Here is a 24,980-nt window from a genome sequence, read left to right as displayed (position 1 = left end):
TTGACTTGAAGAATCAAAGGAGAGTTTTTGCAGACATCATGAGCACCAGAAAGTCAAGGGAGAATTCAGACAGAAAAAGGTGCCTAAGTTCTGCATGTGAACTCCTCCTAATCTCTGGTTGACTACACAAATTAACTAAATTTTGGGTTACCACAAGCCACAGAGGAGACAGTTTTCCAGTTTTAGTTAAGCCAAGTTAAATACTTGCTAACCCAAATGAAACAAAAAATCAGCAATCTTCAGGGGAACTAAACAGAATTAAAAATGTCTACAATATATGATTCCCAACAACCAAGATACAATTGAAAATAACCAACACAGAAAGAGACAGAAAGGTATCAAGAGAAATAACAGAGGTTTAAGAGGAAATGCAGAGACTGACCCTGAACTGATTCAAGTGCTGGAAGTAGCAGTAAAGGATTTTAAACCAGCTTTCTGTAAGTATGCTCAAGACATAAACAAAAATATGCTCACAGTGAAAGAATAATAGGATGGTTCAACAGAGAAAAAACTATAAAAATCACCAACTAGACCACTATGTACAATTACATGCAAACAAACTGGACAACCTTGAAGAAATGGATAAATGCCTAGAAACACACAACCTACCAAGCCTGAATCATGAGAAAATAGAAAATTTAAGCGGACTGAATACTAAAAAGGAGACTGAAACAGTAATCAAAAACCTCCCAACAAAGAAAAGTCCAGGACCAAACAGCTTCACTGATGAATTCTACCAAATATTCAAAGAATATCAATCCTTCTCAAATTCTTCCAAAAAACAGAAGAGAAAGGAACACTTCTAAATTCATCTTACAAGGTCAAAATTACCCTGATACCAAAATCAGACAAGGCTACCCCATGAAAAGAAAGTTACAGGTCACTATCCCTGATGAATACAGATTTAAAAATCCTCAACAAAATATTACCAAACTGAATTCAACAATACATTAAAAGAATCGTACAAAATGATCAAGTGGGATTTATTCCAGTGACATAAAGATGGTTCAACATCTGCAAATCAATAAATATGACACACCACACCAACAAAATGGATAAAAATCATATGATCATCTCAATAGATGCAAAAAAAGAATTTAACAAAGTTCAACATCCATTTATTTATTTTAATTTTTTAAAACATTTATTTATTTTTGAGAGAGAGATAGAGCACGAGTAGGGGAGGGGCAGAAAGCAAGAGAGACACAGAATCCGAAACAGGCTCCAGGCTCCAGGCTGACAGCACAGAGCCCACATGGGGCTCGAACCCACGAACCGTGAGATCATGACCTGAGCCAAAGTATGACACTTAACTGACTGGGCCACCCAGGTGCCGTAGTTCAACATCCATTTATGATAAAAACTCTCAACAAAGCGGGTATAGACAGAAGGTATCACAACACAATAAAAACCATATATGATGAGCCCACAGCTAACATCATAATCAACAGTGGGAAGCTGAAAGCTTTTCTAGGATCAGAAACAAGACAAAGATGTCCATTCTTGCCACTTTTATTCAACAGAGTATTGCAACTCCTAACTAGAGCAAATAGACAAGAAAAAGAAATAAAAGGCATCCAAATTGAAAAGGAAGAAGGAAAACTATCACTATTCGCAGAGGACATCACATTATATATAGAAAACCCTAAAGACTCCCCCAAAAATAAACCTGTTAGAACTAAAAAATGAATTTAATAAAGTGGCAAGGACACAAAATCAATATGCGAAAACCTGTTGTGCTTGTGTACACTAATAATAAATTACCAGAAGAAGAAATTAAGAAAACAATCCCCCAAATTTATAACTGCATCAAGAAAAATACCTACCAATAAATTTAACCAAGGTGGTGAAAGACCTATACATTGAAAATTATAACACACTGATGAAAGAAACTAAATAAGATATGTAAATAGAAAGATATTCTGTGTTCACGGGTTGGAAGAATTAATATTGTTAAAATGTCCATATTACCAAAAGCAATCTACAGATTCACTGCAATCCCTCTCAAAATTCCAATGGCATTTTTCACAGAAATAGAACAAACCTAAAATATGTATGGAACCACAAAAGACTCTGAATAGCCAAAGCAATCTTGAGAAAGAACAAAGTTGGGGATATCATAACCCTGATTTCAAACTATTTTCCAAAGCTCTAGTAATCAAAACATTATGGTATTAGCATAAAAACTGATACTTAGATCAATAGAAAGAAGAGAGAGGCAAGAAACAAACCCAGCCATATATGGTCAATTAATTTACAACAAAAGAGAAAAAATATACACAATGGGGAAAGGACAACCTCTTTAATAAATGGTGTTGGGAAAACTGGACAGCTACATGCAAAAGAACGAAACTGGACCACCTTCTTACATCATACATAAACATAAACTCACATGGATTAAAGATTTAAATGTGAGACCTGAAGCCATAAAGCTCTTAGAGGAAAACATAGGCAGTAATTTCCTTGACATCAGTCTTAGCACCATTTTTGTAGATATGTCTCCTCAGGCAAGGGAAACAAAAGCAAACATAAACTATTAGGACTACACCAAAATAAAAAGCTTCTGCACAGCAAAGAAATGATCAACAAACCAAAAAAGCAACCTAGTAAATGAAAGAAGATATTGGCAAATGATATATCCAATAAGGGGTTAGTATCCAAAATACATACAGAACTTATACAACTCAACACCAAAAAAAAAAAAAAAAATCCCAAATAATCTGATTTAACAATGGGCAGAAGACCTGAATAGACATTTTTCCAAAAAAGACATACAGATGGCCAACAGATACATGAAAAGATGCTCAACATCACTCATCAGCAGGGAAATGCAACTCAAAACCACAGTGAGAGATCACCTTACACTTGTCAGAATGGCTACAATCAAAAAGAAATAATAAGTGTTGGTGAGGATGTGGAGAAACAGGAACATTTGTGCACTGTCGGTGGGAATGTAAATTAGTTGGTACAGCCACTGTGGAAAACAGTGTGGAGGTTCCTCAAAACATTAAAAATAAAATACCATATGATCCAGCATTCCACTATTGGGTACCTACCCAAAGAAAATGAAAACACTAATTCGAAAAGATATATGCACCCCTATGTTTATTGCAGCATGACATTTACAATAGCCAAATTGTAGAAGCAACCCAAGTGTCCATCCATAGATGAACGGATAAAGAAAATGGATAAAAAAATATATATACACGTGTATATATATATGAATTATATACGTGTGTGTGTGTGTGTGTGATGAAATATTACTCAGCCATAAGAAAGAATGAGATCTTGCCATTTGTGACAACATGGATGGACCTAGAGGGTATTATGCTAAGTAAAATAAGTCAGAGAAGATAAATACCGTATGATTTCACTTTATGTGGAATCTAAAAAACAAAACAAATGAAGAAACAAATGAAAAATCAGACTCTTGGGGTGCCTGGGTGGCTCAGTCTGTTAGGTCTGTGAGTTCGAGCCTCACATTGGGCTCTGTGTTGACAGCTCAGAGCCTGGAGCCTGCTTCAGATTCTGTGTCCCTCTCTCTGCCCCTCCCCTGCTCATACTCTGTCTCTGTCTCTCTCAAAAATAAATAAACATTTAAAAAAAAAAGAGGGAGAGAAGAAAAAGCAGACTCTTAAATACAGAGAACAAACTGGTGATTGCCAGAGGGGAGGTGGGAGGGAGGATGGGTGAAATAGGTAAAGGAGATTAAAAGGTACAAACTTATAGTTATAAAATAGATAAGTCATGAGACGGAAAGTACAGCAGAGGAAATACAGTCAATGACACTGTAATAACGTATGTTGACGACATTTATTGTTCCAAGCACTAACATAAAATTGTTGAATCAAGATGTTGTACACCTAAAACCAATATGACATTTCATGTTAGTTAAATTATAATTTTAAAAAGGAAAAAAAAAACAAAACTAAAAATGTTCTAGAAGAAAACATAAGGGTATCTTTGCAACACTGGGTCAAGCAAGGATTTCTTGACATAGTGCAAAAAGCAACAAATATAAAAGAAAATTTTGATAAATAGGAGCTTACAAAAATTAAAATTTCTGTTCAGAAAAGATTTCATTAAGAAAATGAAAAGTCAAGACATGGACTGGGAGAAAAAATTTGCAATATATATATATATATATATATATATATATATACACAAAATACCCACAGTAAAAATGTAGAAAGAACTTCTACAAAGTAATAACAAAAAGACACATAACCCAACTTTTTTAAATGGGAAAAAACTTAAACAGACACCAAAAAAGATAAAAATGGCCAATGAAGCATATGAAAAGTTGTTCAATACCATTTGTTATGAGGAAAATGCAGTTTATTTATTTTGTAAAAAATTTATTTTAATTCCAGTGCAATTAACATACAGTTAGTTTCAGGTATACACTATAGTGATTCAACAATTCTATACATCACCCAGTGCTTGTTAAGATAAGTGTACTCTCTCCTTTTTTAATGTTTGTATTTATTTTTGACACAGAGAGAGACAGAGCATGAGCATGGGAGGGGCAGAGAGAGAAGGAGACACAGAATCTGAAGCAGGCTCCAGGCTCTGAGCGATCAGCACAGAGCCGGATGCAGGGCTTGAACTCACCTTGAGATCATGACCTGAGCTGAAGTTGGATGCTTAACTGACTGAGCCACCCAGGTGCCCCAAGGTAAGTATACTCTTAATCCCCATCACCTGTTTCACACATCTCCCAACCCACCTTTCCTCTGCTAACCATCTGTTTGTTCTCTATAGCTAAGAGTTTGGTTTTTGGTTTGTCTCTTTTTCTTTTGTTTGTTTTGTTTCTTAAATTCCACATATGAGTGAAATTATACGGTATTTGTCTTTCTCTAACTTGCTTATTTCACTTATCATTATAGTCTCCAGATCCATCCATGTTGTTGCAAATGGTAAGATTCTTTTTTATGGCTGAGTAATATTCTATTGTGTATGTATATATACCACATCTTCCTTATTCATTCATCTATCAATAGACACTTTGGTTGCTTCCATAATTTGGCTATTGTCATTAATGCTGCAATAAACATAAAGGTGCATAACTGTGGAAAACAGTATGGAGACTGTTCAAAAAATTAAAAATAGAATTACTATATGATTTAGTAATTGCACTACTGTATATTTACTCAAAGAATATGAGGAAAATGCAATTTAAATTACACTGAAATAGCACTGTACACTCACTAGAAAAGCTAAAATTTATAATAAACTAAAAAATTGCTGGAAGGAATGTAAACTGAATCATCACTTTGGAACCCTGTGTGGCAGTTTCTAATAAAGTTAAACATACACCCACCCTATAATCTAGTGTTTCCATTCCTCTGTAGTTACTAAAATAAAATGCAAACATATATCCTCAGAAAAATTCTACAAGAGTGTTTATAGCAGGCTTTACTCATGATAACCAAATACTAGAAGACATTCAAAATGTTCATCAGCAGGTGACTGCATAAACAAAATATGGTATATTCATACAATGGAATACTCAGTGATAAAAAGGAAAGAGCTGGTGACAGATACAACCTGAATGACTCTCAAAAATATTTTATTTTATGGGTGACAGGCATTAAGGAGGGCACTTTTTGGGATGAGCACTGGATGTCATAGGCAAGAGATGAATCACTGGGCTCTACTCCTGAAACTAAGACTACACTGTATGTCAACTAACTTGAATTTAAATAAGCATTAAAAATATTTTATTTTAAAAAATTTTTAATGTTTATTTATTTTTGAGACAGAGAGAGACAGAGTACAAGCAGAGGAAGGGCAGAGAGAGAGGGAGACACAGAATCTGAAGCAGGCTCCAGGCTCTGAGCTGTCAGCACAGAGCCTGACGCGGGGCTTGAACTCAAGAACCGTGAGATCATGACTGGAACCGAAGTTGGACACTTAATCAACTGAGCTACTGAGGTGCCCCAAATATATTTCATTTTATAAATAGAAGCCAAACACAGAACAAATGATTCTATTTATGTGACAATCAAGAACAAGCAGGGCTAATCTATAGGGATTAAAAATCTTAAAACTGGTTGCCTCAGGGGTAAGAAATTGACTAGTCAAAAGGGAACTTGCAAGGGTGATGGACACATTCTGTATTTCAGTTTGAGTGATGGTTACATATATAAATATATTGGTCAATTTTATATATATATATATATATATATATATATTTGTCAAAACTCATCAAACTATATATAATTCAATGTCTTTCAAATATAACTCAGTTTCAAAACACACACACACAAAAAGTGTATGTTAGAAATATATTTGAGGTACACTGTGGGCTCCACAGAAAAAGTAAGTCTACTCGAGTGCTTAGAGTTGGTACAGTTTATATAGGATCTTGGGGAAAAAGTAAGTGTGATGGAGACAAATGGGGGAAAGTATTTTCTAGAAAAGACAAAGGGAAAGGTATGGAAAAAGGAAAACGCATGGTGATTAATGAAAGAACGAATGGCTCCGTAAAAAAAGGAGAGAAGACTATACAGTATGTCAGGCAGGTGATTACAAGAAAAAAAAAATCTAAGGAAGTACGCTAGGGTCTGATCATGAAAGTAACATGCATTCTTTTCATAACACAGGCATACCTTGTTTTACTGTGCTTCACTTTATTGCATTTTGCAGACACTGCATTTTTTACAAATGGAAGGTCTGTTGAGATCTTGCCTTGAAGCACGTCTATCAGTGCCATGTTTCCAACAGCATTTGCTCCTTTTGTGTCTTTGTGTCACATTTTGGTAATTCTCGCAATATTTCAATCTCTTTCATTATTATTTTATTTGTTATGGTGATCTCAGATCAGTGATCTTTGATGGTACTATTGCAATTGGTTTGGTAGTGCCACGAACTGCACCCACATAAGACCATGAACTTAATTGATAAATGTTGTGTGTGTTCTGACTGTTCGCTTGACCAGCCGATCCCCCCATCCCCCTCCCTCTCTTTGGGCAGGACTCCCTATTCCCTGAGACACAGCAATATTGAAATTGGACCGATTAATAACCCTACAATGGCCTCTTAAGTGTTTAAGTGAAAGGAAAAGTCACATGGCCGGTCGCTCACTTTAGACCAAAAGCTAGAAATGATTAAGCTTAGTGAGTGAGGAAGGCATGTCAAAAGCTGAGATAAACCAAAAGCCAGGCCTCTTGAACCAGTTAGCCTAGTTCTTGAAGGAAATTAAAAGTGCTTCTCCAGTGAACACACTAATGATAAGGAAGTGAAACAACCTTCTTGCTGATATGGAGAAAGTCTGAGTGGTCTGGACAGAAGATACCAAATCAGCAAAAACATTCCCTGAAGCCAAAGCCCAATCCAAAGCAAGGCCCTAACTCTTCTCAACTCTGCGAAGATTGAGAGAGGTGAGGAAGCCACAGAACAAAGGCTGAAGCTAGCAGAGGTTGGTTCATGAGGCGTAAGGAAAGAAGCTGTATCGCTAACAAAGAAGTGCAAGGTTGGGGCGCCTGGGTGGCTCAGTCGGTTAAGCATCCGACTTCGGCTCAGGTCATGATCTCACAGTTCATGGGTTCCAGCCCCACGTCGGGCTCTGTGATGAGAGCTCAGAGCCTGGAGCCTGCTTCTGATTCTGTCTCCCTCTCTCTCTGTCCCACCCTTGCTGGTGCTCTGTCTCTCTCTTAAAAATAAAAACATTTAAAAAATTATTTTAAAAAGTACAAGGTGAAAAAAGCAACCGCTGATGTAGAAGCTGGAGCAAGGTGTTCAGAAGATCTAGCTAAGATAATTAATGAAGGGGGCCACATTAAACAACATATTTTTAATGCAGATGAAACAGGTTTTTATTGGGAGAAGATGCCATCTGGGACTTTCAGAGCTAGAAAGAAGTCAATGCCTGGTTTCAAAGCCTCAAAGGACTCTCTTGTTAGGGGCTAATTCAACTGGTAACTTTAAGCTGAAGCCAACGCTTATTTGCCATTCTGAAAATCCTAGGGCCCTTAAGAATTATGCTGAATCTACTCTGCCTGTGCTCTATAAATGGAACAACATAGTCTGGATGGCAGCACACCTGTTTACAACATGGTTTACTGAATATATTAAGCCTACTGTTGAGACCCGCTGTTCAGAAAAAAAAAAGATTCCTTTCAAAATATTACTGCTCATTGACAATGCACCTGGTCACCCAAGAGCTCTGATGGAGATGTACAATGAGATTAATGTCGTTCTCATGCCTGCTAACATCACATTCGTTCTGCAGCCCATGGATCAAGGAGTAACTTCAACTCTCAAGTCTACTTAAGAAGCCCATTTTGTAAGACTATAGCTGCCACAGATTCCTCTGATGGATGTGGGCAAAGTAAATTGAAAACCTTCTGAAAAGGATTCACCATTCTAGATGCCATTAAGAACATTCATGATTCACGGGAAGAGGTCAAAATATCAACATTAACAGGAGTTTAGAAGAAGTTGATTCCAACCAACCATCACGGACGATTTTGGGGGGGGGGGGTCAAGACTTCAGTAGAGAAGTAAGTGCAGATGTGGGGGAAATAGCAAGAGAACTAGAATTAGAAGTGGAGCCTGAAGATGGAACTGAACTGCTGCAGTCTCACGATGAACTTTACTGAATCAGGAGTTGCTTCTTATGGATGAGCAAAGAAAGTGGCTTTTTAAAAAAAAAAATTTTTTTTATGTTTTTATTTTATTTTTGAGAGAGAGACAGAGTGAGAGAGGGGGAGAGGCAGAGAGAGATGGAGACAGAATCTGAAGCAGGCTCCAGGCTCTGAGCTGTCAGCGCAGAGCCCGACGTGGGGCTCACACTCACAGACTGCGAGATCATGACCTGAGCTGAAGTCAGACGCCCAACCGATCGAGCCACCCAGACGCCTCTTTAATTTTTTTAATGCTTACTTTTTAAAAATTTTTTTAATGTTTTTATTCATTTTTGAGACAGAGAGAGACAGAGCATGAGCAGGGGAGAGGCAAAGAAAGAGAGGGAGACACAGAATCTGAAGCAGGCTCCAGGCTCCGAGCTGTCAGCACAGAGCCCGACGCGGGGCTCGAACTCATGGACCTCGAGATCATGACCTGAGCTGGAGTTGGACGCACAACCGACTGAGGCACCCAGGCGCCCCACTGTTTACTTATTTTTTGAGAGACAGAGAGAGAGAGAGAGAGACAGAGTGCAAGTGAAGGAGAGGCAGAGAGAGAGGGAGACACAGAATCCAAAGCAGGCTCCAGGCTCCAGGCTCCAAGCTGTCAGTACAGAGCCCGACGCGAGGCTTACACCCACAACCTGTGAGATCATGACCTGAGCCGAAGTTGGACATTTAACAGACTGAGCCACCCAGGAGCCCCGAAAATGGTTTCTTTCTTTTTTTTTTAAGTAAGTTCTATCTCAAACATGGGGCTTGTACTCATGACTTCAAGATCAAGAGTCACATCCGCTACCTACTGAGCCATCCAGGTGCCCTAGAAGGTGAAGATGCTGTGAAGATTGTTGAAATGACAGCAAAGGATTTAGAATATTACATAAACTTAATTGATAAATCAGTGACAGGGTTTGAGAGGATTGGCTCCAATTTTGAAAGAAATGTTACTGTGGGTAAAATGCTATCAAACAGCATCACATACCACAGAGAAATCATTTGTGAAAAGAAGAGCTAATCAATGCAGTTAAACTTCACTGTTGTCTTACTTTAAGAAATTGCCACAGTCACCCCGACCTTCAGCATACACCACCCTGATCAGTCAACGGCCATCGAAACTGAGGCAAGATCCTCTGCCAGCAAAAAGATTCTGACTTGCTGAAAGCTTAGGTGATGGTTAGCATTTTTTAGCAATAAAGTGTTTTTTAATTAAGGCATGGACATTTTTTTAGACAGAATGGTATTACATACTTTATAGACTATGGTATAGTGTAAACATAACTTTTTAAAAAATGTTTATTTTTGAGAGAGAGAGAGAGAGACAAAGAGCGCATGTCAGAGAGCAGGGGGGGGGGAGGGGCAGAGAGAGGAGACAGAGGATCTGAAGCAGGCTCTGTGTTGACAGCAGACAGCCTGATGTGGGGCTTGAACTAATGAACCACGGGATCATGACCTGAGCCAAAAGTTGGAGGCTTAACCAACTGAGCCACCCGGGCCCCCATGTAAACATAACTTTTATATGCACAGGGAATCCAAAAAATTCATTCAATTCGCTTTACTGCAATATTCACTTTATTGCAATGCTATGGATCCAAACCTGAGATATCTTCAAGGTATGTCTATAGATCACCACTGAAGCATTTTATATATCAGGAAATCATTTTAATACGATTATCTTTCGTGGGGCATCTGGGTGGCTCAGTTGGTTAAGTGTCCAACTCTTGGTTTCAGCTCAGGTCATGATCTCACGGTTCGGGCCCTGCACAGGGCTCTGCACTGGCAGCACAGAGCCTGCTTGGGATTCTCTCTCTCTCTCTCTCTCTCTCTCTCTCTCTCTCTTTCTGTCCCTCCCTTGCTTGTGGGCTCCCTTTCTCTCTCTCTCTCTCTCTCTCTCTCTCTCTCTCTCTCTCCCTCTCTCTCTCTGTCAAAATAAATAAATAAACTTAAAGAAAAAAGATATCCTCTAAAATGATTATTTTCCCCCTAAGTACTGCATTTTAAGATAAATAGTTGATTATGGAAATCTTTTCTTTGCAGAAGCTTTCGAGCTAATTGGTGCTAATAAAAGCAGAGATATTCAGTGGGTGGAAAACCATTAGGGTCAAAGACTGAAGGAACTTCACCATCTATGGCTCAGGTTGACACCCCTGAACACACTGAGAGAGATAACCAGGCATTATGTGGCTGCCGGAGGGATGAATTAGCAAGCATTCACCACCACCTACGAAGTATTCTGACTAAAAAATTAAATCTGAATTGATCAAGCCTTGAGATTTATCAGTTCAAATTAAAATGGAGATACAGGAACTGTTAAATAGACAACCACAAGAATACAACTAGCCAATTCCCGAAATGTGGGACACGGTTGAGGAAAAATGGCCCAGTTTCTTCAAGAAACAAATAGCAAGGGGGAAATGCAAAGGAGGAGAATGTGGCAGATCTGTTACAGATTAAAAGAGACTTGAGAGACAACTCTCCAGGGGTCTCTCACATTTCTGCACGCCTTGCAAGCACCCTCACTGACTGCCTTTTTTCCAAGCCATCTTTTCAAACATGTTTATACAGCAAACAGCCTTATAAGATAGAGTCCCCCAACTCCAGAGCTATGGGATAGGTAATGTAAGAAATTTCACTCAAGATAATTTCTCCCTCCAGGCAAAGATCAGGCAGGCTTACTGCTCATTATGAAAGATTTGGGGTCCAAAAGCTTTCGGGTTCCTTTCATCTAATGGAACCCACTGCACGGGCAAGTACCATCTGGCCCTCTTCGTGTCACCCTGTGGCAATCGAGGCTTAGAGAATTGGCACAAATGTTCACACTCTGGCTCCCACTACTGTTGTGAGTATTAAAGTCCTTTGTCTCTGACTCAGGAGTCTTGTCTCTTCTGCCAGACTCCATAAAATGGTGGCAGGTAAGTTGTTATAGCTTGCAAATAGGATAAAATTTCAGACCCTTCACAGTTCTTGGAAGTTTCTGGTGATTAGGAATGGTTGTGCACAGAGATGTGGCTTTCTGGAAAAAGAAGAATGAGGGCTTTGTGGGCCTCTGGTAGGCAGAATGATGACCACCCCCCACCCCCTGCCGCTCACCACTGCCACAAAGATGTTCACATCCTAATCCCTGGGACATGTGACTACATGATACTACATGGCAAAAGGGCGTTAAGGTTAGAGATGGAATTAAGATTGCTAATTAGCCGCCCCTGAAACAGGGAGAGTATTTGGGATTATCTGGGTGAGGCCAATGTAATCACAAGGGTCCTTAGAAACATAAGGTCAGAGTGATACAATATGAGAAGAATCCATATGCTGTTGTTGTTGGCTTTAAAGATGAAAGAAGAGGGCCACAAGCCAAGGAATGTGAGTGGCCTCCAGAAGCTGGGAAGGGCAAATGGATTCTCCTCTTGAGCCTTCAGAAAAGAGTGCAGCTTGCCTGGCACCCTGATTTTAGCTCAGTGAGAGTTATTTCTGACTTCTGAACTACAGTACTAGAAAATAACATATTTTGCTTGTCTCAAGCCACTAAAGTTGTGGCCATTTGTTACAGAAGTGATAGAAGTAATACATGGGCCAATTAAGGGGATCTGAGGGAAGCCCATGGGAACCAGAAATGAATATGTCGATGTTCACCTTATGAAGGCTCCTCTGACACATAAAACTTATGTTAACTAAATCTGTATGCTCTTCTCTCATGAATCTGTCTTTTGTCAGTTTAATTTTCAGACCCAGCCAGGGACCCGAAGAAGGTCAAGGTCAAAATTTTTCCTCCCCTACACTGTCATTAAAATGACCAGTGAGTGCCCCCGATTAAAGTGGATATCCTAACCGGCTCAGGTCATGATCTCACAGTTCATGGGTTCGAGCCCCGCATCGGGTTCTGTGCTGAGAGCTCGAAGCCTAGAGCCTGCTTCGGATTCTGTGTCTCCCTCTCTCTCTGCTCTCCCCGCCCTCGCTTGTGCTCTCTCTCTCTCTCTCTCTCTCTCTCTAAAATAAATAAACATTAAAAAAATTTTAAGTGGATATCCTTGAATAAAAGTTGCTACTGTCCTCATAAAGCCTGAGTCAATGGGCACAGCTGGTAAGCAATGTGGCTGTGGTTGTAGAATTGGGGCATCCCCAAAGTTGAAATAGATGGTGCCAGTCATGAAGACTTAGCCACCTTATAGACAGCTCTGCACATCCTGAAAACATAAGATGTTCATTTGGGTGAGCTCTGAGTAGCCGCTTTATTGTTCGAACCCAAAAGTAAACATAAGGACTTGCCGGATGGCGTGCATCCGCCCTCTCACTCCATGTCTCATCCCTTTCTCTCTGTCTACCCTGAAAACAGCTGCTGTGAAGAAATGACTAGGAATGGGACAGAGGCTCCCTGTTCCCAAGAGAGACCAAAGGCCATAGACACCCCTTCAGGGATGGGAGAGCTCAGATTTTTTTTTAAGTTTATTTATTTATTTTGAGAGAGACAGAGAGAGGGAGAGAAAAAGCATGAGCGGGGGAGGGGCAGAGAGAAAGGGAGAGAGAGAACCCCAAGCAGGCTCTGAGCTGTTGGCACAGAACCTGATACGGGGTTTAAACTCATAAACCACAAGATCATGACCTGAGCTGAAGTTGGATGCTTAAATGAATGAGCCACCCAGGCGCCCCAGAGCTCAGATTTTTTAAGGCTCTGTTGGAGAGAGTTGCCCGAAACCAAACTATCTGATCTCAAGGGAACAAGGGGGCACCCAAATTCAACTGATAGGGTTTTGGCATGGATTAGCAAGGAAAGGAAGCTAAAGGGACTGGGGTGGGGGGAGGTGGCTTTAGGCCAATTCAATGTACTGTCATTGCGGCTTCCATGACTAAATGCATCACTGGTATGGTGTTTTACATGCTTGTTCTGTGAATGTTCATAAAGTCTGAAGGGGGTTCACCTGTTCAGGGACTGCCATATGTAGAGACATGGTAGTGAGGCATGCACACTACTCCCCAACTTATCTCCCTAGCCTCTCCCCCATGGCCCAACAGAAATAACAGAGAATCCCTGGAGGACAAAGGCAAGTCACAGCCTTGATTAAGACTAATATGCAGCAGGTACAATAAGATAAGGAACACATCAATAAAACAGCCCTATATGGCCAGTGAAAAAGACTAGCAGAGGGGTACCCGGGTGGCTCAGTCAGTTAATTAAGTGTCAGACTCTCGGTTTCGGCTCAGGTCATGATCTCACGGTTCATGAGTTTGAGCGCCCCACATCGGACTCTGTGCTGACAGCGGGGGGAGCCTGCTTGGAATCCTCCTTCTCCCTCTCTCTCTGCCCCTCCCCTGCTCTCTCTCTCTCTCTCTCAAAATAAATAAACTTAAAAAAAAAATACTAGCAGAAGCTGCAGCTCACTATGGATTTCTGCCAATGGAATTCAGCTGTCAGTCCCATGGCCCTGGCTCTTCCAGACATGGTGACTATAACTAAATATACTGCACAGACCGATGGCATTTGGGATGCTGGGTTAGACACTGCCTTAAGTTTTCTTTTCTGTTCCAGTGGGTTGGAAGACACTCCTCCATGGGTCTCTTGTGCTCCCATACAGCCTGCTGGGTAGGACAAGAAAGCAAGGCCCTGAACACTCGTTCCTTGGCATTTTTCAGGTTTGTGTTTGCAGCAAGCAGCCTTGAGGCCGCCTTGCAGGCTGCTGGTAAGCAGCCGATTACTCAGGCTCCGTGTTCATTTTCTGTCATGCAACTCACTGCCTGTGCAGGCAGCTGTCAAGGACAACCTGAGTCGCCCCTGGGGGGACTGCAGCTTAGGGTACCAACAGCTTGGAAGGTTAAAAACAGGGAACTTTCCCTGTAGCCCAAATAGAGACCCTTCCCCCCCACCCCCTTCCCTTAGAGCATTTCCTTAAGAAAACTGGCATTTGTGGGGAGTCTGGGTAGCTCGGTCAGTTGGGCGGTCAGTTGGGTGTCCGACTTCGGCTCGGGTCATGATCTCACAGCTCGTGGGTTTGAGCCCCACATCGGGCTCTGTGCTGACAGCTTAGAGCCTGGAGCCTGCTTCAGATTCTGTGTCTCCCTGTCTCTCTGCTCCTCCCCTGCTCACATTCTGTACCTCTCTCTCTCTCTCAAAAATAAATAAACATTAAAAAAAACTTAAAAAAAAACCTGGTATTTGTAAATCTTTCCTCTGCCCCTTGGATATGTATGCAAATTTTTAAAAAGGCTAAATAAGCCTTTTGTCAGCATTACAACCCAGGGAGGTTTTTCTTAAGGGCCTGGAAGCCATCTCTTTGAATGTAAAGGATGATGGCATCCCTATTTCCCTGTCAGGTTGGGAGCTTAGCCTAGGTGCCTGGCTCTAAACTGTACTACCTGCTTGTCACAGAGGCAGGGGAAATTTGATTTTGCCTTTCTATGCAATGAACTAGCACAGATGGCCACTCCAATGACCAGGTGAATTTAGGATGAACTATGAAAGAATGTGGAGCAAATGGTGCTACCAAGTAATCTCCATGAGGACTGGTTACCATTTATCTTGAAAACGTGCATATAATGGACTGTATCTGCTCAGCTACAAAAGAGGGTGAGATTTCCTTCCATTTCTGCAATCTGCCTCTGTCTCTCTTTTTAAAAAGTTTATTTATTTATTTATTTATTTATTTATTTATTTAGAGAGGGAGAGAGAACAAGCTTGGGAGGGGCAGAGAGAGAGAGAGAGGGAGAGAGAGAGAGAATCCCAAGCAGACTTTGCACTGTCAGTGCAGAGCTCGATGGGAGGCCCAAACTCACGAACCATGAGATCATGACCTGAGCCGAAATCAAGAGTCAGACGCTTAACTGAATGAGCCACCCAGGCGCCCCTCTCTCTGCAATCTTTTTAGCAGATTACCCATGGGGTTGCCAGGAGATTTTGTTTTTAATTTTCCCCAACAATCTGCTGAGGATGGCATAGCCTTAAAGTTCCTGAACTAAGCAGACCAGCTGAAGGCGAACTATAACATGTCTCCCTTCTAGCTCTGTGCTCTTTTCAAATACTAGCTGGATGAACCATGCTTTTCGAATTCTAGATTTTATTCTTGAGTAAACATGCAAAATACAGGACCTAAAATCCATCAGGACCACCACCAGCTTTGATGGTGGAAAAATATGGTAAGCCACGAATGTTGCCTGCACGTGTTTTTCTAAAAGAGCTCTTGTATCTCTAGAGAACATTTGGAATGGAATCTATTTGAAATGAAAAGCCAGTATCACAGTGGCCTGAGGACAATGCCTTTGGTTTGAGTGAATTAACTTATCTGTGTTGGTTTTTAGAAGGACCTCACCCTGAGCAAATGAATTACTTGTGCTCATGGGATAAACATCATTCCAGGGAAAAAGTTAAAAGTTATTTAGAAAGAATGAAAAAATGGAAGAAGAAATGAGAGCATTAAAGTCACTTTTTCTTTACTAAACTCTCCTCCTTTCTCTGCTGTCCCACTCCCTTGCTCCCCTTCTTCTGCTGGATCTCTTTATTCCTTCCTGTCTCCACTGACTCCTGGTAAGAAGGAAGCTATGATCTTTGAGACAGGCAGTTCTGTTAATTAGCAGATTTCCCTGCAAAGAGGAGCAGGGGCACAGCTTTTGGAGCCAGTAATGAGTTATTTGCCCTGTGTGAGATTTGTGTCCGATTCCATCTCATGCTTATGCTAGCTTTCACCTCCAAGAGTCCCTTCTTTTTTTTTTAATGTTTATTTTTGAGAGCAACAGACAGCACGAGCGGGGGAGGGGTTTGTGAGATTGAGCCCCACATCTTGCTCTGCACTGACAGCACAAGGCCTGCTTGGGATTCTCACTTTCCCTCTCTCTCTCTCTGCCCCTCCCCCGCTTGCTCTCTCTCAAAAATAAATAAATAAACTTAAAAAAAAAAAAAAACCCTGACAGATCGAGGAAGTCTTGGAGGTGGGTCCTGGTGAACCACAAGTTCAATAACTTTCCCGCAGGCTAAACTATGCTTGCCTTTTCTGGTAAATACTGATGCTACTTATTCTGAAATTCCCTCAGAAATCTGTCACTTTCATCTAGTGGTAGGTCCACACAGGTTGTTGATGTTTTCTACTTGTTCCTTTTCTTCCATAGTTTCCATAAAGATAGGCCATCTGATGAAGAATATGCTTTCTTACTTTCTCCTGTAAACCTACTGGCAAGAGACCCACTTGCAAATTTGCTGTGCAAAATAAAAGCCACCATATTCTGTACCCTGGACAGACTGCTCTGGCGCTGCCTACAGAAAAGACACCTGATTTGGTGGCTATGTGCCTTCAGAAAGAAAAGGGGTGTGGGAGAGAGCGGCAGTCTCACACCGTGCTGGAAAAATACCCCAAACTGAGACAAATCAATGCATTGCTTCGGGCCCTAGAAAATAATAATATTGGTTCAATTGAAGACAGAGAATCGATAGAAGTAGCTTTCCAAAAGGATGAGCTGTGGCCATGTATAAATCAATATTCTTTGCAGAGAGCCCAATTAGAGAGAATAAAATCGGTTATAAGAGAATTGGAAAAACCAGGGATAATTTAAAAAGGGAATTCACCCTCTAATACCCCCACACTTCCAGTAAAGAAGGAAGATAAAATTTGATGACAACGGACAATCGCTATATAGATTTGTACAACAGTTTAGAGAAGTAAATAAATTTGTTGTTCCATTAACCCCTATAGTTCCTAACCCTGCAACTATTCTGACTTTGGTACCAGAGTCTACAAAGTGTGTTTCTGTAGTGTATCTGTGTCCTGCTTTTTTTTCTGTTCCTCTAGCTTATAAGTCTAAATTCTTGTCTGATTTTACTCATTAAGGACTCCAGTATTTATGGCAAGGGACTCTCCTACTACTTTCTCTAGCCATTCACAGGAAAGCTTAGTGAAATCTGTCCCACTGGAGGAATCTACAATTATTCAATACGTAGGTTATGTGCTAGCAGCCTCTGAAACCTGAAGAACAATACAAGGCTGGGACTTTGGCTTTGTTACAATTCCTTGCTTCTCTGAGGCACAAGGCCTCCTTGGACAAATTCTAATATTCTTATTGAAGTAAGACATTTAGGGAATCTGTTGACAGGGGAAGGCTGTAATTTAACAGATGGAAGGTTCTATTACACTAAGACATTCAGACAACTTGAGGGACTGGTAGGGTACTATACACAGTGGATCCCAGCTTCCGCAGAGAGGACATAACCTTTAGTGGAGCACTTACATAGTGAGTCTTCAGAGATTCTGATTTGGTCCCTAGAACCTGAAGAGGCTTGTGAACAACTGAAATTGGCTATAGGCTCCCCCCATCTTTGGGGATTCCAAATCTTAAAAAACCTTCCCACTTGTTTCGTGGAATTTTCACTCAAAAGATGGGGTGCGGGGTGCCGGGGGGGCTCACTTGGTTAAGCATCCGACTTTGGCTCAGGTCATGACCCCACAGTTCGTCGGTTCAAGCCCTGCGTTGGGCTCTGTGCTAATAGCTCAGAGCCTGGAGCCTGCCTCAGATTCTGTGTCTCTCTCTCTGCCCCTTCCCCCACTCACGCTCTGTCTCTCTCTCTCAAAAATAAATAAAACATTAAAAATAAGAAAAACCACAATGAAAAAGAATAAAATCTTGCCATTTGCAAAAAAATCAGATGAATATGCTTTTTGAAGTAACAAAATTTTGCAACATCTATTTTGCGAAATTTTTAATAATCCAATTTTAGATGTGCATTACTTTATGAAGTATATCATTTGTATAAGATATTGGCACACTCGCTTCCCATTGTAGTTTTCAGTATGTTACCTATGCAATAAAATATTATTTTTGTTTTATTATTATACAAATAAAAAGTGTCATTTAAAACAAATAAGAAAAAACAGATGGGTTAAAACTATAGACCAATGGCATATTTCTCAGTTCTGGATGCCCTGGAGTGGTGGAAGCAGCCACCACACTTAGTGAAAAGACTCAAGCCCTTACCTTGGGTCACTTGACTTATCTGCATGTCCCACATGCTATGCCAGCTATCTTCCAAGTACATAAGAGCCAGCATTTATTGGTACCCCATCTGACCATGAATAAGCATTATTATCCAGTCCTAATCTTGTGCTTGGAAGATGTAATCTCCTAAACCCTGCTGCTCTTTTACTGGATCCTGACCAAACAGATGATCATGAGTGTATAATGGTAACAGAAGACACTGGGCAGCAACCTGATTTTTCCGATATTCCTGTTCAAAATGCATATCTGATAAATATTTACCATTGGGTGGGTCATTTACCCGGGAGGAAAAGGGCCACCTTGAGGCTTCAAACATTGTGGCGACTGCTCAGGAAATCTTGGCAGCTTATGCTTTGCCTGAAATTAAATGAGCAGCAGCCAAGTTAATAGCAATGTTAGGGCTACAATGCTTGGCTTAGGACTTAAAGCAAGTCTATATACTGATAGTAAATATGTGTTTGGTGTCTGTTATGTAACAGGGAAAATGTGAAAAACTAGGGGGTCCTTGACTTCAATGAGAACTAAAATGTCTCATGACAAATTAGTATCTGAGTTGTCAGTGGGTTCACAACTGCCTGCCCAGATATCAGTACTCCATTGCAGAGCACATACAGGACAGAATGACTACATTTCTAAAGGCAAGGATTTTGCTGCCCGAGCTGCAAAAGTCACTGTTAAAATGTGGCAGACTCGGCTTAGAAGCCCCACTTCTAATACAACAGGAAACCTTCCTTCTTTTTTAAAAAGATGCCTGCCAAAAGGAAATGGACAAACAGATTAAGAAAGGGGCAAAAAAGAAATTCAACTGTACCATGGGAATTACCTGACAATATAATTCCTGGTCCATGGTCTCTACCATACTTGGAGGGTATTGCTGGGTCATCAACAAAATCAGCTAAGCCAGAGAGGGATTTTAAAGGCATGAGACTCTTACTCTGCTCACAAAAAGATGAATGTACTCAAAACATATTAAAGAGATGTGCTATTTGTCAGCTGAGTTCTTTCCAGACCATTCTCAAGGTAAGTGCCAGAGGTTTTCCCCAACCAACTTTACCAGGACCTGGTGGCAGTGGGATTTCATACACTGATGCTTGCAGAAGGTAAGAGGTTTTGTCTAGATATGGTATATATGATGTGAGGAGGGTCTGAAGTTTTCCTTTCTCCAAAACCAATGCTCAGGCGATGGTAACCATTCTTTAATAAATATAACTCCTGGGGCGCCTGGGTGGCCCAGTGGGTTAAATGTCCAACTCTAGATTTTGGCTCAGGTCATGATCTCGCAGTTCCTTGGGTTCAAGCCCTGTGTCAGGCTTCGTGCTGACACTGTGGAGCCTGTTTGGGATTCTCTCTCTCTGTCTGTCTCTCTCTCTCTCTCTGCCCCTCACCCACTCACGCTATCTCTCAAAATAAAATAAATCAGCTTAAAAAAATATATAATTCCCACTTTGGGGATACTAGAGCACACGGAATCAGACAGAGGATGTCACTTTATTTCCACTGTTGTTCAGGAATTATGCAAATTATTTCTTTTTTAAAGTTTATTTGTTTTGAGACAGAGCGACAGAGAAAGAGAGAGAGAGAGAGAGATCATGAGTGGGGGAGGAGCAGAGGGAGATGGAGACACAGAATCCAAAGCGGGCTCCAGGCTCCGAGCTGCCAGCACAGAGCTGGACGTGAGGCTCAAACTCAAGAGCTGTGAGATCATGACTTGAGCCGAAGTTGGATGCTCAACCAACTGAGCCACCTAGGCACCCCAGCATATTAGCTTTATATGAAAACAGTACAGCTATTCCTTTGGAGGAAATGTATTTCCCGCTCTGCCAAGGAGAGCAAGGCTGCTGGGCTTAATGAGGGCCTTGATTCACAGAGGTTTCCCCAAATGCCTGGACCTGATCCACTGATGGTTTGGCCAAGCTGGAATCTAATGTTTTCCACTAGGCTCTGTAGCTATTCTATCTCAGCAGAACTGAGACGAGATGTGGACACTCCACTCAGAAGGCAGAAGTCAAGGCCAGTCTCATGACATAGCCAATATTTCCTTTGATGTATTTTTTTCTTAAGTATTTGCTTACTTTAAATTGTTTAATGTTTATTTGGTTTTGAGGGGGGAGGGGCAGAGAGAAAAGGAGATCCAGAATCCAAAGCAGGTTCCAGACTCTGAGCTGTCAGCACAGTGCCTGACGTGAGGCTCGAACTCATGAACTACGAGATCATGACCTGAGCCAAAGTCGGACGCTTAACCAACTGAGCCAACCAGGTGCACCCTCCTTTGGTATTTTTTGATCCTTGAGCTATTGCCAATGTCCAGCTATTCAGTCTCCCACTTGGAAGACTATAGACTGAGAGACTGGACAGCCCTCTTTGGTATCATGGACTGTGGAAACAAATCGCAGCTTGTAACTGCAACAGTCTGGGTCACCCAGATAGATGCCTATGGTAAAGGGCCATTCTCTGATGACACTGACTAGAATAAAGCTGCTGGCTGAGCCTTCTCTGCCCAGCTTACTGCCACTGCTTTCTGCATCCATCATCATATTGGACATGGCAACACATCCATCAACACAGACTGGGCACAAATGTCAAGACTCTACCTTTCTGACACAGAAGTTAACCATTGCATGCCAGACTTGTCACTCCTTCCCAAAGATGACCCATTCATTGTAAGGAGGAAGGACATGTTGCATGAAATATGGCCCCACCTACTCATGACAAACTGACTGTATCACACCTCAAGCCCCCTCTTAGGGCTTTCACTGGTGTTGCACCCCTGTTGACATTTTTTTCAGGTGAAAGTGTCACTGTTTCGGTCTGCTCATCTGGCTCCAGCCACACAATTGTGGCACTTAGAATTAATGTGCGTCAGGTTGTCAGCTTTCTGGACTATTTGCAGCCTGAAGATGGTTCTTCTTTTATTACAAAAAAGCCATGTAACTGTGGGCTGATAGTCAAGGTATTCAATGGACATCTACACTGGCATCTGGTATTGTTGAGCACTGGAATGGCCTCCTCAAAAATGGGCCCAAAAGAACTTCAGACTCTACCTCCCCCACCTCTTCCTGGTCCATATACCCTAGCAAGGAAGTTTGATCAATGAATATGGCTGTCCCCAGAACAATCTTTCAGCCATTCCCTGGGTAATGATCAGAACAAAAGGTGTTAGGGGTTATATGAACATATTTTGACAGTTTGAGATGCTGTCTTAAAAGTTCCTGGGTATAATCCTCTTTCTTTCACCTAAGAGCAACCCCAGACTTCGCTAACCCACTGGGTGGCAGCCCAGCCGGAAGGGAGGGAGCCTAAAGTTTAAATTTAATTCTGGGGGTGCCTGGGTGGCTTAGTGAGTTAAGCGCCCAACTCTTGATTTTGGCTCAGGTCATGATCTCACGGTTCGTGAGTTTGAGTCCCACATCAGGATCAGCGCTGACGGTAGGAAGCCTGCTTGGGATTCTACCTCTCCCTGTCTCTCTCTCTCTCTCTGCCCCTCCCTGCTCATGCATGCTCTCTCTCTCTCTCTCAAAATAAATAAATATACATTAAAAAGATACAATAAATTTAATTCTGGTTCAGCCACTTGAACTCTCTGGTTGGATTGACATTGTCCTAGATCATAAGGACAATTACTACTTGGTTTAGAACATTATTCACTGTGCCCCCTTACAGTGACCCACATGGGCTAAAGTGCAGAATGTAACGATCTCTGTAAATTTATAAAAACACCCTTGCTCCTCTTGCATCTGACCCAGTCAGAGGAAAGGTCTGGGAACTAGTAGGAGACGACTTGGGGGTGGGCATTTTTACAGTTACTAGCATAGGCCATAACAATTTTTTTTTTGTCAGTAGAGGGTGAGGATCAACACAGAACCTGAAGAAGAAACACCTTTGATCCCAAGAGGTCAGAAAAAGGAGGGACGTTAATGATCTTGGTCTTTCATAACTGCCCCTGGAGACTTCCTCACAAAGGAAAGTGTCTTGGTGCACCTCCCCCAAACTGTTGCAAGGGCCTTAAATTTAACGATGATCGGGTCTGCCAATACATGCAACCAGGATGTTATCACCCTTCCCCTTCATGTTGCCGAGAAGTCTATCAGAAACGGCAGGAAGGGGCCCCAGCTCCTGCATCTCACAAGCAGAACAGATGTCAACACCTCTAAATGTCTCCTTGAACCACTTCCCTTAGCCACCAGTCAGCCATTCTGAGAGGCAGAAGAATGCCAGGTGGCTGGTGGCACAGACATATAGGACTAGACTCCAGCCTCCAAACAGAACTGAGAATGCTTGATAATGCTGAACGTCACCTGAGCCCTGGAAATAGTGACAGTTAAGAAATACCCCCACCTGTTTGTGTTCTTCCTCAAGAAATGGCTCGCCACAAAGAATCATTCTTCCCATAGAACTTAGATAAGCCTGGCTATCCACTCTTCCTCATGACTCCCATAAGAGTTTCAAACACCTCCCTTATTTACCTGTGACAAGGCCAAATGCAAACGTTTCCCCTTTGGCCTGAACCTGCAGACAAGGCCAGACACTGACCCTCCAACTCCCTGTTCTTTGTCTCATGAATGATTAAGTGAGATGAGAAATTTGTCCCTCTCACTCTTAAATACAAGAGAACAAACTGAGGGTTGCTGGAGGGGTTGTGGGTAGAGGGATGGGCTAAATGGGTAAGGGGTATTAGGGAAGACACTTGTTGGGATGAGCACTAGGTGTTATACATAGGGAATGAATCACTGCAATCTACTCCTGAAATTATTACAGCATTATGTTAACTAACTTGGATATAAATTAAAAAATAATTAAAAAAAGAAAGTAAAGAAAAATAAAAGAAATTTGTCCCTCTTAAACTAGGCAGATACAGAGACAAACATTTCTTTTTCAAAAAAAAAAAAAAACATTTCTTTTTCAGCTGATTTGAGACTTTTCCTGATTGCTAAAACAATACCACCCATAAATCTCCCCACTACAACTTGCTTACTCCCCCCTGTGAAAGTAAAAGACAAAACTGCCCTGCCCAAGCTCTCCAGTTTTCAGATTTCAAGTGCTCTCTTGATTGCAATAGACTGCATAAAATCAATCTTCTTGCTTATTCAGTTTTTGTCTTGGACAGTATGGTGCCATGACTTGAATTAGGACTGGAAAGCCCACCCCGGGAACCCCATCTTCCCCACCCAGGTACTGAGGTCCCTGCAGCACACTGTGCTCCTTCCCTGACTGGTGATTCGGGGATCTCATGACGAGTTCAACTTCTGATCTCTGTGCTTGGACACTGTCCATGGTAGTACAGTAAGGATGTGATTTTCATTCTTTGAATGCTCTTCTGGTTTTATCTTGTTGCTGGATTTTGTTTAATGTTGGTATCCATTGGAAACTCTCCATCCAGTTCTCAACTCCTTCAAAAAACTCCTGCTGATTACATGCCTCGCCACTATGGCGACAATTCAATGCCTCCAAAGATAGCATATTTTAATAACTAAGGACAACTTAGAACTCCATTGTCCCCTTTGGGGCATTTGAGATCTCCCTAAACCTGTTCATTTATGAAGTACCCTCAAATCTTAGGGCTCTAAGATCTCTTTTCACCAATGGTCAGCTTCTTTGTTTGGCACAAAGAGGCTGAAAAATGAGAAAATGCCTTCAATCTATCCCAAACTGTATAGTCCCTTAAGGACTATCTCTCTCACCACCAGCCTACCCCTCCTGCTCTTCCTTCACCTCCTCACAACCCTTTCCTCACCAGAACCCTCCTTGTGTGCCACCCTAGTCCTTTCCCCTACTTATGATTACTCCTTATTCTGTAGATTCCTTTTATCCCGCCTTTAGCCCCTACTCCCCCTCTTCTACCTTCTGTGGCTCATTATACTTTACTGCTCCCAAACACCTACCCTCACCTGGATTACTGCCATTCTCCAACTATGATGGAAGGTCAACAACCTGAGTGCCTAGCTGAACAAGGCCTGGTCTTGTTCAGCTTTACATACAATTGTTAAAGATTTTCCAGACCCCTGTAACAACAAAGAAGAATTTAGCCATCTATTCAGACTGGCCTTTGGGGCATAGTCTCCTGGGCTCCCTGGTTTATGTCAACTAATACAACTGCTAATGGGCCCCAACGATGGACCTTCAAAAAATCACAACACCTCCTCCGAGGCTAGCATGCAAGTTAAAACCATAAGGGAGAGCAAAGTACCAACCGCACTTCTCACAAAACTAGAATAAACAATCCCAAAATTCATATAGAATCACAAAAGACCCTGAATGGCCAAAGCAATCTTGAGAAAGAAGAATAAAGCTGGAGGGATCACAATCCCAGATTTCAAGATTTACTACAAAGCCTCAGTAATCAAAACAGTATGGCACTGGCACATAAATAGACACACAGAATAGTGGAAC

General features: G+C 41.5%; 1 protein-coding gene across 2 annotated transcripts in view; it reads right to left on the bottom strand.

Annotated features, from left to right (window-relative positions):
* The window catches only part of ZNF81 (zinc finger protein 81), an 82,251-nt gene that overhangs the window by 25,901 nt on the left and 31,370 nt on the right, over nt 1–24,980 (bottom strand). The window lies entirely within an intron of this gene.

The sequence above is a fragment of the Panthera uncia genome, chromosome X, assembly GCF_023721935.1.
Source record: "Panthera uncia isolate 11264 chromosome X, Puncia_PCG_1.0, whole genome shotgun sequence".
NCBI lineage: Eukaryota > Metazoa > Chordata > Mammalia > Carnivora > Felidae > Panthera > Panthera uncia.
This window is presented reverse-complemented; position numbering and strand designations above follow the sequence as displayed.